The sequence below is a fragment of the Phocoena sinus genome, chromosome 7 (genome assembly GCF_008692025.1).
Source record: "Phocoena sinus isolate mPhoSin1 chromosome 7, mPhoSin1.pri, whole genome shotgun sequence".
Lineage (NCBI taxonomy): Eukaryota > Metazoa > Chordata > Mammalia > Artiodactyla > Phocoenidae > Phocoena > Phocoena sinus.
Genome location: NC_045769.1, coordinates 10209437 through 10224409, shown reverse-complemented (window position 1 = coordinate 10224409; position 14973 = coordinate 10209437).

Sequence of the window (14973 nt, the reverse complement as noted above, 5' to 3'; positions counted from 1 at the left end):
ATGGTTTTGGTTAAACTCCATATCCACATGCAAAAGAATGAAATTAAACCCTTACCTTACACCATACACAAAAATCAATTTGAAATAGATTAAAGACTTTAAATGTAAGACCCGACACTGTAAAACTCCTAGAAGAAAACATAGGGAAAAAGGTTCATGATTTCAATTTTGGCAATGATTTCATGAATATGAAACTTAAAGCACAGGCGACAAAAACAAAAATAAACCAGTAGGACTACATCAAACTAAAAAGCTTGTGTGCAGCAAAGGAAATTATCAACAACGTGAAAAGGCAACCTACAGACTGGAAGAAAATATTTGCAAACCATATAACTGAAAAGGGCTTAATTTGCATAATATATAAGAAAATCCTGCAACTCGGTGGAGATACTTAAAAATCATTTTTCCAAATCCTGTCTCAGATGGATGGATGGAGGTTTCCAGGTGATTCTGTTTTTCTTTTTTTCTCATGATTCTTTTCTTCGTTTTCCATCTTTTTCTTCCCCTTCTTCTCCTCCTCTTCCTCCTCCTCCTCCTTCTCCTTGTTCTCCTTCTTCTTCTTTTTCTTTGCATTCATCACTAGGGCACCAAGAGCTAAGTATTAAGCCCACTTTTAGTCAAGTGTTCAAAAGATTTTTGGCATTGAACTTATCTTATTCATCAATTTTCATTTTCCCTTTTTTTTTTTTTTTTTTTTTTGCGGTACGTGGGCCTCTCACCACTGTGGCCTCTCCCGTTGTGGAGCACAGGCTCTGGATGCACAGGCTCAGTGGCCACGGCTCACAGGCCCAGCCGCTCTGCAGCATGTGGGATCTTCCCGGACCGGGGCACGAACCCGTGTCCCCTGCGTCGGCAGGCGGACTCTCAACCACTGCACCACCAGGGAAGCCCTTCCCTTTTTTATTCATATATATTTGTATGTGGTATGGTGTGTACCTCTGTAAGATACTTGAAAACATTTTGGGAAAGGAGTGGTATATAAACAAATAAACATGAAAAGTGATATCCATTTTGTACATTTGTCTCTAAACCAAGTCAGCATGAACTCTGGAGCCAGACTGCCTGGGTTCGAATCTTAACCCTGCCACTTAGGATCTGTGAGACCTTTGTTATGACATGTAAGTTTCCTGGGTGTCGGTTTCCTCTTTTGTAGAATGGGAGTAAATAAATGTTAGTGTTTCCCATAAGGTCACAGTGGGGATTAAATTAGTTGCTATGTGTTACACAGAACTGTGCCTAGCACTTACAATATGTATAATAACTAATACAATACTACTTATGGTTAATGTCGAACTTCCATATTATACTCTGTAGTACCGGGCTTGGGTTTAGAAATGATGTCCAAGGAATCACAGTTTGGGAAGAGCAGAGGGTTGATGTAGAATAAGAAATGATCTGCAGTTCAAAGCTACTTTGGACATTAACTAGCATGGCTCATTATTTTAATTGTGGGAAACCAAAGCCTGAGATCCCAAAAGGTTACTTGCTTGCCTAGGCCACCCTCTCTTCTTCTAGGTGGCAGGGCAAGCCGCCCATATGAGTGAGTGGCCCCAGGCATATAAGCAGCAGACTTGCTATCATAAGAAGCAGGAGTCTAGCCTGATGGAAAGGATGCTGGAGTCCAGCCCTGACCCCATCACTGGCCCAGGGATTGTGGTCAAGTCACTGGACTTCTCTAGATCCCCATCTAAGAAAAAAGCAGTAAACCATCTTCAAGACCTTTCATTATTCTCACAACTTGTAATTCCAGTCATTACTGTTCGCTTTGGGCACATGTCTATGACTAAACTGGAAATATTTGCAATTTGGTAGAAACAGAGTTTCAACCAGGCTTTGACCCTCCTCTGTACTCTTGCCCAATCTTTCCCGTGAAGAAATCTCTTTGAAGTTATTTTGACTCTGTTGAGTAAGGAATCAGTCGTTCTGATCCCCAGACTTTGATCCCCACACAGACCAGATAGTTTAAACAGATGAAATCTTTGTCCCACAGTCACTGACCATGCTTGAGTGCAGACAGCAAAGCCTGCTGCCTAACAGACAATCCTCAGCTGCTTAGTGAAACTCGTGGTGAACCTCAGCAAGGCAGTCCACGTCCACAGTCGTCTTACTCTAAGACCAAGTCATTAATTCATTCAGAAAGTATTTATGGGTCCCATCTAAGAGGCAAGCATTGCAGTAGGCACTTAGGGAATTTACAATTCATAGGGGAATAGACAGCCATTATTTGTAGAGTCATGCCAATGAAAGGACAATTACAACGATGATAAGTGCTAGGAAGAAAATACACACGGTGCTACGCAACTAGAGTACAGTGTGGGACTTCTGACTCCTTCAAAGGCTAACGAAGTATTCTCTATGTCATAGGTGACAGGTTTAAGACTAGGGGACTGTGGTCAGGTAGTGGCAGTGTTCCAGGCAGTGTGAACAACATTGCAAAGGCCATCGGTGTGGGTATATGAGGAACCAGAGGACAACCAGGAGACTGAGGCCCAGAGGACTGTAAGTCAGCTCATTGTGGGTTTATTTAAGGATAACCCCATGAAACAGTTTTCTCAGTTACAGTAATACCCAAGTCTCCCTCTACTCCTCTTCCTGCATCTTATCCAGCACATGCAAGCAGCCACATGGTCTTGGTTCAGTCTCTCTTACTTTGAAATGCATGAAGCACTTGCCAGAAAACTTAACCAAAGGTTACCCATGACAGTCCTTTCCAAATTCTCTTCCATTTCCTACGAAAAATCTACTTTGATGAGGCAGTTACCTTCATCATTAACCTAGGATAACACAATCATACTGACACGCATTTCCACAAATTGTTTTATTCCAGATGGCATATTTTCTAGTAGAAATGACTTGTGTATTACCTTCTGTTAGTGAAATATCTCACACCATATTGTGTCTTCTGGGGAGAATTTTCATCAGGGAAACCAATATTGTGTTTGTATTTTTTTCCTTAAAATCAAAGAATTAAAGAGCAAGAGAAATAATTCTTATATGAATCATATATGAATATGATTATACATACATATTGTACATGTGACTATACATAGGTATGAAATATATATGTATATGAATGTATATTTATACATGTATATGAAAGGCAGTACATGTTTATTAGCAAACAAGAGGAAAATTTTGGAAGGAACAATCATTCCCAAATCACGTCAACATGAGAAATTTGCTCTTGACACGATGATGTATTGAGACTATGACTTCCTTTCTTCTCTGTTATAAACATATTTTCTTAGATTATGAAATGAAGTTATAGAAGAGAAAGCCACTAAATAAAGCCAGAGTCATGGGATCTCCCTTGGAAATAACAATCTGGTTGTAAATATCAGCATGCTCTTTTAAAATTGGGAAATCAAAGATAATGATGAAGAAGAGATAATACTATAGAAAAGGAGGGCCATCTCAGATTGATTTGTGCAAAAATGCTGATGGCAGATCGACACAATAGGTCCTGAAGACTGTATGTTTTTCTTTTCCCCCAGCCTCACCGCATCGCTTGCAGGATCTTAGTTCCCCACCCAGGGATCGAACCCAGGCCCCAGCAATGAAAGCACCAAGACCTGACCACTGGACCGCCAGGGAACTCCCCCCAAATTGTATGGTTTTAAAAATTGAACCGTGATTATGATACAGTGGTCTCCATATTTAATGAAGTCATGAATGTTAGTGTTCTATCATTCAAGATTCATTGGAGTAAATGGTATGTTTGACTAAATGGCAGTGCATGAAATGACACATTTATAATAATGAGTGAGAAACAATCAAAGATCCCATTGTTAAGATCCAACTGTGCTCAGTACAGTTTCAGTACTATTTTTTCTGTATAGTCTATTTATTTGGATAATAACGCTAGACACTAGAGTCCTTAATTCATAATGGATTTTGCATTACCCCTATTGAACTTCTTGGATGAGAAATGAAACATTTTAAGGAAAACTGAAAAGAATGGTGTGTTATAGACACCTATAGAACCAACAATTTAGAGATAATCTTTGCCATGTTATGGAAGATGCCCTTTGTACAAAGAAAATCGGGAAGATGCCATCTGTACAAAGAACTGTCAGTCTAGCTATGCGTAAACGTGGGAGAAATCATTTCATCTCTCTAGGTCTCAAAAAACTTTAACACCACATGGTATTAAAATAAGTAATACGTAAATGTGCCCCAAACATTTGGAAGATATTTCTTCTCAATCTTCCATCCTTGAGAAATAAAGCCTTTGAAGTCGGCTCCAAGGTGTAATTTACTTTACCAGGACAAAAGGTGCTGGACTGATAGAAGTGCAGGAGGAGAAAGCCAGGCTACAGAAATATCTTTGTGACTTACCTGACTGGAAAATGCCCTGTGTCAGGCCCTGAGCTAAGGGTCTTTACTCACTTGAGAAGCTGGAAAAGACATGCAGACTCAGGAGTCAGACCACCTCCCTAGAATGGTGACATTTAGCAAATATCTCTCTAAACTTAACTTCCCTCAACTATAAAATAAGAATAATCATAGTTCCCTATACATGTGGGTTTTGTGAGGCATAGCTTTAGAAAATGACAGTAAAAAGCTTAAATCCTGATACATGGTAAGCGCTCAATAGATGTTCACTTCTCTTTTGATCTCATTTAAATCTCACGCGATTCAGGCTCAGGGTTCAGATTCCTGATGTGCATAGAAGGAGAGGAGGACTGAAGTGTATTTTCTGATTGGACCAAGAAAATACATTTGGGTGCCAGGGAAGAGATCAAAAAGAACCATCAGAATTGTGCAGGGCAAGTTAAGCATTTTTGTTTTGTGAAAAGGGGCCGTATTGATGACAAGTCATCTTGGGGGCTTGCTGGTGGCACAAGTGTTGAAAGTGAGGCCATGAGAAGTCACTCGTGGCTGGAGCATCAACAGCTTCACAGACAGAGCCACTGGGTCCTCAGGTGTTAGCACAAGGCACTTGGATCTGTTGGAAAAGCTTGGGACTCAATCTGGGAGACCCAAAGCCCATGTGGTTGGACTGTGGCAGGTGGAAGTGACTTGGGAGTTTCCTTGGAGCATGTAGGTATCTCCTAGGTTTGGGGATCGAGTGCCCTGAGCTCAGTCCCAAGTCTGCTTCCTAGTAATTGTGGGCTTCAGCCAACTTCCTGAAGCATTTTCAAAATCAACTCTTTGTTCATAATAAGGGAATAATAATTCTGACCACGGGGGGTTCTGTGAGAATTAAATGAAATGATGCAAAGTGCCTTGCACCTTGTATATGCTCAAAAGTATAAGACATTATTTGAGTTCCTTCAAAATGCTCTTCTCTCTTTAAACTCCACACTCAGCTCTTGGTGGAGTTCATGGAGCTACCAGTGGACAGTGTTGAGCCTGAAGGAAATAACTTGCTAATCACCATCTGGCACCTGACTCTTCCTCCAACAGTGTGTTCAGGAACAACCTACAAATGTGTGTTCCTGTGTTTTCCTTTCCTAGGATATTCTTAGCCTAAAAAGGAAAGCCTAGAATATATTACTTCATATCCCAGGTCCTAATGCTTAAATATTTCCTAAGACAGCCACCAAAGACAGCCACCAACTGAGACTAGCTACATTACAGTGTCAGATGGATTTGCCTAAAAACAAAGAGAAACTTTAGCACTACTAAAACTATTAAGTTGAAAGGAATTGCAAGGCTCATTAATTTTGCAGAGGAAAGGCGAAAGAAAAAGTTTCCCAAGTCCTCTAAAGGTAGCCCATTGTGGAGAAAAAAAAGATCTTCCTCTACAATGAAGCCAAAGAATCTGATTCTTCAGTGTGGCACAGAGCACACACTTACAAGAAAAAGTGAGGCACGACGAGTCATATGGAGCTGCAGACACAGAAACGTACCACCATCCCTGAGTTATTGGCAGATCCCAAAATCTGGCCTTCAAAGGCTTCCTTTTTTGGGATGTGGGGATTTTAGTTGAATCATACTGAGATGCCTGGAAAACACCAATTCCCAATGAAAAACACAAGGGGCTCCATGAGGGCATTAGCTTAGACCATGGTTGGCCAGGAAAACTTGGCTTTAAGAGTTGGCTAATGTTGTCACACCCAGAAAGCGCCATCCTGCCTGTTTAAAATTTTCTTACTTTTTTAGTTCTCAAACTGCTTTTCTCTCACAACCTCATTTCCCTCAGCAGACAACCAAAACCAGCGATTACCAGACACCAATGCAATAAAAGGAAACACTTAAAATAGAGAAATGGAAGATGGAAAAGGACAACTACAGGGAGATTTTCAATTCCTTGAAATGCATGTGTATTAAAGAATCATGTTAATTTTATTTCACAAGGAAATTCAAAACATTTAAATGAAAATATACTTCAAAGAACTGTCTGCTCTGGCCTGGATAACCCAACTACAACTCTGGCTGGCCAAGAGAAACCAAGCCTAGACAAAGAGCACAGGGGCAGGAGGAGGAAAGGTGTTGAATTTGGAGTAGAGTGAGGGCTACTCTACTTCGAGATCAAGCCCTGCTCTGCTCCTCTGAACCATGAGCCCTGAAGCACGATTCGATGTTATTACCTTCTATATTGTTATGGGTTGAATTGTACCCACCCCCCAAATTCGTATGTTGAAATTCTCATCCCCAGTATCTCAGCATATATTGTGACCTTATTGGAAAGGTCACATGTGACCTTATTTGGAAATAGGGTCATTGCAGATGTAATTAATTAAAATGAAGCCCTAATCCAATATGACTGGTGTCCTTATTAAAGGGGGACATTTGGAGACAGACAGGTAGACACACACACACACACACATACACACAAAGGAAAAAAGCCACGTGAACCTGAAGACACAGAGAAAAGTGATGGAGCAGTAGTCAAAGAATGCCAAAGATTGCCAGCAAACAACCAGAAGTTAGAGGAGAGGCATGGAACAGATTTCTCCTCACAGAAAACTATTGGCAAGATAATTACACAAAGGCACCTTTCTTGGCTGATGGGTTGTAAAAAGGTACCTCTCGCTCTGAAATGACTTCTCTCCTGGTGCCAAGGAACACGCTCTGCTAGGGGAACACAGCCTGGTTGTCAGTGCTGCCCCCTGGTCCTCTCTATCACAAGCTCCATTCTGTGTGCTCTCACCCTCAGAATCTCATACACCACACAAATGGAGCAAACATGACGATCCAGTAGTTTGGTGGTGGATCACTGCAAGTCATACATATATTCATTGGTCTGAAAAAGTATTAAATGTTAAACTTCGTATATAAACCAAAGCACTAAACATAATTGGTAATAACTGACTTTTTATATGATCTTGATGAGTTACTGAGCTTCTTAGGGTGATTCACAAAGGTTTAGCATCCTGATAACTTAAGGGAGAAAAAAAACCTAATAACAAAGAGAAAATGATTAAAACTTGATGATCAGAAAATAACTTCAGTTGAGATTTGAGAAGATGGCGGAAGAGTAAGACACGGAGATCACCTTCCTCCCCATAGATACACCAGAAATACATCTACACGTGGAACAGCTCCAACAGAACACCTACTGAACGCTAGCAGAAGACCTCAGACCTCCCAAAAGGCAAGAAACTCCCCACGTACCTGGGTAGGGCAAAAGAAAAAAGAATAGGGATGGGTCCTGCACCAGTGGGAGGGAGCTGTGAAGGAGGAAAGGTTTCAACACACTAGGAGCCCCTTCGTGGGCGGAGACTGCGGGTAGCAGAGGGGGAAAGCTTCAGCGCCACGGAGGAGAGCGCAGCCACAGGGCTGCGAAGGGCAAAGCGGGCAGATTCCCGCACAGAGGATCAGGGCCGACCGGCACTCACCAGGCTGAGAGGCTTATCTGCTCACCCGCAGGGTGGGCGGGGCTGGGAGCTGAGGCTCGGGCTTCGGTCAGAGCGCAGGGAGAGGACTGGGGTTGGCGGCGTGAACACAGCCTGCGGGGGGTTAGTGCGCCACGGCTAGCGGGGAGGGAGTCCGGGAAAAGGTCTGGACCTGCCGAAGAGGCGAGAGACTTTTTCTTCCCTCTTTGCTTCCTGGTGCGCGAGGGGAGGGGATTAAGAGCGCTGCTTAAAGGAGCTCCAGAGACGGGCGCGAGCCGCGGCCATCAGCGCGGACCCCAGAGACGGGCATGAGATGCTAAGGCTGCTGCTGCCGCCACCAAGAAGCCTGTGTGTGAGCACAGGTCCCTATCCGCACCCGCCTTCCGGAGAGCCTGTGCTGCCCGCCACTGCCAGGGTCCCGGGATCCAGGGACAACTTCCCTGGGAAAGAGCACGGCGCGCATCAGGCTGGTGCAACGTCACGCTGGCCTCTGCTGCCGCAGGCTCACCCCGCATCCATGCCCCTCCCTCCCCCCGGCCTGAGTGAGCCAGAGCCCCCGAATCAGCGGCTCCTTTAACCCCGTCCTGTCTGAGCGAAGAAAAAACGCCCTCCTGCGACCTACATGCAGAGGCAGGGCCAAACCCAAAGCTGAACAAAGAAGCTGTGCGAACAAAGAAGAAAAAGGGAAATCTCTCCCAGCAGCCTCAGAAGCAGCAGATTAAATCTCCACAATCAACTTGATGTACCTGCATCTGTGGAATACATGAATAGACAACGAATCATCCCAAATTGAGGAGGTGGACTTTGAGAGCAAGGTTTATTATCTTTTCCCCTTTTCCTCTTTTTGTGAGTGTGTATGTGAATGCTTCTGTGTGAGATTTTGTCTGTATAGCTTTGCTTTCACCATTTGTACTAGGGTTCTGTCCGTCCATTTTCTTTTTATTATTTTTTTTTACTTTTAAAAACTTTTTTTGTAATAATTATTTTTTATTTTAATAACTTTATTTTATTTTATCCTACTTTATTTTACCATCTTTCTTTCTTTCTCTCTTTCTTTCTACTTTTCCTCCCTTTTATTCTGGGCCGTGTGGATGAAAGGTTCTCGGTGCTGCAGCCAGGAGGCAGTGCTGTACCTCTGAGGTAGGAGAGCCAACTTCAGGACACTGGTCCACAAGAGTCCTCCCAGCTCCACGTAATATCAAAGAGCAAAAACCTCCCAGAGATGTCCATCTCAACTCCAGGACCCAGCTCCACTCAACGACCAAGAGGCTACAGTGCTGGACACCCTATGCCAAACAACTAGCAAGACAGGAACACAACCCCACCCATTAGCACAGAGGCTGCCTAAAATCATAATAAGGCCACAGACACCCCAAACACACCACCAGACGTGGACCTGCCCACCAGAAAGACAAGATCCAGCCTCATCCACCAGAACACAGGCACTAGTCCCCTCCACCAGGAAGCCTACACAACCCACTGAACCAACCTTAGCCACTGGGGACAGACACCAAAAACAACGGGAACTATGAACCTGCAGCCTGCAAAAAGGAGACCCCCAAACACAGTAAGATAAGCAAAATAAGTAGACAGAAAAACACACAGCAGATGAAGGAGCAAGGTAAAAACCCACCAGATCTAACAAATGAAGAGGAAATAGGCAGTCTACCTGAAAAAGAATTCAGAATAATGATAGTAAAGATGATCCAAAATCTTGGAAATAGAATAGAGAAAATGCAAGAAACATTTAACAAAGACATAGAAGAACTAAAGAGGAAACAAGCAATGACGAACAACACAATAAAGGAAATTAAAAATACTCTAGAAGGGGTCAATAGCACAATAACTGAGGCAGAAGAACGGATAAGTGATGTGGAAGATAAAATAGTGGAAATAACTACTGCAGAGCAGAATAAAGAAAAAAGAATGAAAAGAACTGAGGACAGTCTCAGAGACCTCTGGGACAACATTAAACGCACCAACGTTCGAATTATAGGGGTTCCAGAAGAAGAAGAGAAAAAGAAAGGGACAAAGAAAATATTTGAAGAGATTATAGTTGAAAACCTCCCTAATATGGGAAAGGAAATAGTTAATCAAGTCCAGGAAGCACAGAGAGTCCCATACAGGATAAATCCAAGGAGAAACATGCCAAGACACATATTAATCAAACTATCAAAAATTAAATACAAAGAAAAAATATTAAAAGCAGCAAGGGATGGGCTTCCCTGGTGGTGCAGTGGTTGAGAGTCTGCCTGCCGATGCAGGGGACGTGGGTAGGTGCCCCGGTCCGGGAGGATCCCACTTGCCACAGAGCAGCTGGGCCTGTGAGCCATGGCCGCTGGGCCTGCGCGTCCGGAGCCTGTGCTCTGCAACGGGATAGGCCACAGCAGTGAGAGGCCTGCGTACCGCAAAAAATTAATAAAAAATAAATAAAAGCAGCAAGGGAAAAACAACAAATAACACATAAGGGAGTCTCCATAAGGCTCAGAGCTGATCTTTCAGCAGAAACTCTGCAAGCCAGAAGGGAGTGGCAGGACATATTTAAAATGATGAAGGAGAAAAACCTACAACCAAGATTACCAGCAAGGATCATTCATGCAGATTTGATGGAGAAATTAAAACATTTACAGACAAGCAAAAGCTGAGAGAGTTCAGCACCACCAAACCAGCTTTACAGCAAATGCTAAAGGAACTTTTCTAGGCAAGAAACACAAGAGGAGGGAAAGACCTACAATAACAAACCCAAAACAATTAAGAAAATGGTAATAGGAACATACATATCGATAATTACCTTAAATGTAAATGGATTAATGCTCCCACCAAAAGACACAGACTGGCTGAATGGATACAAAAACAAGACCCATATATATGTTGTCTACAAGAGACCCACTTCAGACCTAGGGACACATACAGACTGAAAGTGAGGGGATGGAAAAAGGTATTCCATGCAAATGGAAATCAAAAGAAAGCTGGAGTAGCAATTCTCATATCAGACAGAATAGACTTTAAAATAAAGACTATTACAAGATTCAAAGAAGGACACTACATAATGATCAAGGGATCGATCCAAGAAGAAGATATAACAATTGCAAATATTTATGCACCCAACATAGGAGCACCTCAATACATAAGGCAAATACTAACAGCCATAAAAGGGGAAATTGACAGTAACACATTCATAGTACGGGACTTTAACACCCCACTTTCACCAAGGGACAGATCATCCAAAATGAAAATAAATAAGGAGACAAAAGCTTTAAATGAAACATTAAACAAGATGGACTTAATTGATATTTATTGGACATTCCATCCAAAGACAACAGAATACACATTTTTCTCAAGTGCTCATGGAACATTCTCCAGGATAGATCATATCTTGGGTCACAAATCAAGCCTTGGTAAATTTAAGAAAATTGAAATCGTATCAAGTATCTTTTCCGACTACAACACTATGAGACTAGATATCAATTACAGGAAAAGACTTGTAAAAAATACAAACACATAGAGGCTAAACAATACACTACTTAATAACGAAGTGATCACTGAAGAAATCAAAGAGGAAATCATAAAATACCTAGAAAGAAATGACAATGGAGACACGACGATCCAAAATCTATGGGATGCAGCAAAAGCAGTTCTAAAAGGGAAGTTTATAGCAATACAATCCTACCTTAAAAAACAGGAAACATCTCAAATAAACAACCTAAACTTGCACCTAGAGCAATTAGAAAAAGAAGAACAAAAAAACCCCAAAGTTAGCAGAAGGAAAGAAATCATAAAGATCAGATCAGAAATAAATGAAAGAGAAATGAAGGAAAGGATAGCAAAGATCAATAAAAGTAAAAGCTGGTTCTTTGAGAAGATAAACAAAATTGATAAACCATTAGCCAGACTCATCAAGAAAAAAAGGGAGAAGACAAATCAATAGAATTAGAAATGAAAAAGAAGTAACAACTGACACTGCAGAAATACAAAGGATCATGAGAGATTACTACAAGCAACTCTATGCCGATAAAATGGACAACCTGAAAGAAATGGACAAATTCTTAGAAATGCACAATCTGCCGAGACTGAACCAGGAAGAAATAGAAAATATGAACAGACCAATCACAAGCACTGAAATTGAAACTGTGATTAAAAATCTTCCAACAAACAAAAGTCCAGGACCAGATGGCTTCACAGGAGAATTCTATCAAACATTTAGAGAAGAGCTAACACCTATCCATCTCAAACTCTTCCAAAATATAACAGAGGGAGGGACACTCCCAAACTCATTCGATGAGGCCACCATCACCCTGATACCAAAACCAGACAAAGATGTCACAAAGAAAGAAAACTACAGGCCAATATCACTGAGGAACATAGATGCAAAAATCCTCAACAAAATACTAGCAAACAGAATCCAACAGCGCATTAAAAGGACCATACACCATGATCAAGTGGGGTTTATTCCAGGAATGCAAGGTTTCTTCAATATACGCAAATCAATAAATGTGATACACCATATTAAAAAATTGAAGGAGAAAAACCATATGATCATCTCAATAGATGCAGAGAAATCTTTCGACAAAATTCAACACCCGTTAATGATAAAAACCCTGCAGAAAGTAGGCACAGAGGGAACTTTCCTCAACATAATAAAGGCCATATATGACAAACCCACAGCCAACATCGTCCTCAATGGTGAGAAACTGAAAGCATTTCCACTAAGATCAGGAAGAAGACAAGGTTGCCCACTCTCACCACTCTTATTCAACATAGTTTTGGAAGTTTTTGCCACAGCAATCAGAGAAGAAAGAGAAATAAAAGGAATCCAAATTGGAAAAGAAGAAGTAAAGCTGTCACTGTTTGCAGATGACATGATGCTATACATAGAAAATCCTAAAGATGCTACCAATAAACTACCAGGGCTAATCAATGAATTTGGTAAAGTAGCAGGATACAAAATTAATCCACAGAAATCTCTGGTATTCCTATACACTAATGATGAAGAAATCTGAAAGTGAAATTAAGAAAACACTCCCATTTACCACTGCAACAAAAAGAATAAAATATTTAGGAATAAACCTACCTAAGGAGACAAAAGACCTGTATGCAGAAAATTATAAGACACTGATGAAAGAAATTAAAGATGATATAAATAGATGGAGAGATATATCATGTTCTTGGATTGGAAGAATCAACATTGTGAAAGTGACTCTACTACCCAAAGCAATCTACAGATTCAATGCAATCCCTATCAAACTACCAATGGCATTTTTCACAGAAGTAGAACAAAAAATTTCACAATCTGTATGGAAACACAAAGACCCGAATAGCCAAAGCAATCTTGAGAATGAAAAATGGAGCTGGAGGAATCAGGCTCCCTGACTTTAGACTATACTACAAAGCCACAGTCATCAAGACAGTATGGTACTGGCACAAAAACAGAAATATAGATCAATGGAACAGGATAGAAAGCCCAGAGATAAACCCACGCACATATGGTCACGTTAACTTTGATAAAGGAGGCAAGAATATACAGTGGAGAAAAGGCAGCCTCTTCAATAAGTGGTGCTGGGAAAAACTGGACAGGTATATGTAAAAGTATGAAATTGGAACACTTCCTAACACCATACACAAAAATAAACTCAAAAAGGATTCGTGACCTAAATGTAAGGCCAGACACTATCAACCTCTTAGAGGAAAACATAGGCAGAGCACTCTATGACATAAATCACAGCAAGATCCTTTTTGACCCACCTCCTAGAGAAATAGAAATGAAAACAAAAATAAACTAATGTGACCTAACGAAACTTAAAACCTTTTGCACAGCACAGGAAACCACAAACAAGACCAAAAGACAACCCTCAGAATGGGAGAAAATATTTGCAAATGAAGCAACTGACAAAGGATTAATCTCCAAAATTTACAAGCATCTCATGCAGCTCAATAACCAAAAAACAAACAACCCAATCCAAAAATGGGCAGAAGACCTAAATAGACATTTCTTCAAAGAAGATATACAGATTGCCAACAAACACATGAAAGAATACTCAACGTCATTAATCTTTAGAGAAATGAAAACCAAAAGTACCATGAGATATCATCTCACACCAGTCAGAATGGCCATCATCAAAAAATCTAGAAACAATAAATGCTGGAGAGGGTGTGGAGAAACGGGAACCCTCTTGCACTCTTGGTGGGAATGTAAATTGATACAGCCACTATGGAGAACGGTATGGAGGCTCCTTAAAAAACTACAAACAGAACTACCATATGACCCAGCAATCCCACTACTGGGCATATACCCTGAGAAAACCATAATTCAAAAAGAGTCCTGTACCAAAATGTTCATTGCAGCTCTATTTACAATAGCCAGGAGATGCAAGCAACCTAAATGTCCATCAACAGATGAATGGATAAAGAAGATGTGGCACATATATACAATGGAATATTACTCAGCCATAAAAATAAACGAAAGTGAGTTATTTGTATTGAGGTGGATGGACCTAGAGTCTGTCATACAGAGTGAAGCAAGTCAGAAAGAGAAAGACAAGTACCGTATGCTAACACATATATATGGAATCTTAGAAAAAAAAATGTCATGAAGAACCTAGCGGTAAGACGGGAATAAAGACACAGACCTACTAGAGAATGGACTTGAGGACATGGGGAGGGGGAAGGGTAAGCTGTGACAAAGTGAGAGAGTGGCATGGACATATACACACTACCAAATGTAAAATAGATAGCTAGTGGGAAGCAGCCGTATAGCACAGGGAGATCAGCTCGGTGCTGTGTGACCACCTAGAGGGTTGGGATAGGGAGTGTGGGAGGGAGGGAGACGCAAGAGGGAAGAGATATGGGAACATATGTAAATGTATAACTGATTCACTTTGTTATAAAGCATAAACTAACACACCATTGTAAAACAATTATACTCCAATAAAGATGTTTAAAAAAAAAAAGAACTTCAATTTCATTGATTTTCATAGCGATTTTTATAGCGATTTTTCTATGAGAAACAAGAAGAGTTAGTCACTTCAGGGTTTTTTTTTGGGGGGGTGGTCATGGTTAAGACCAAACATTTATACTAATTGAAGGTAAAGATATATGTAAATAATGCATATTTTTTTAAAAGACGCATTTTATTACCTTTAAGGGCTCTGAATCCTACAATTGCATTAACCGTCTGTTGTTTGTGGAGAGC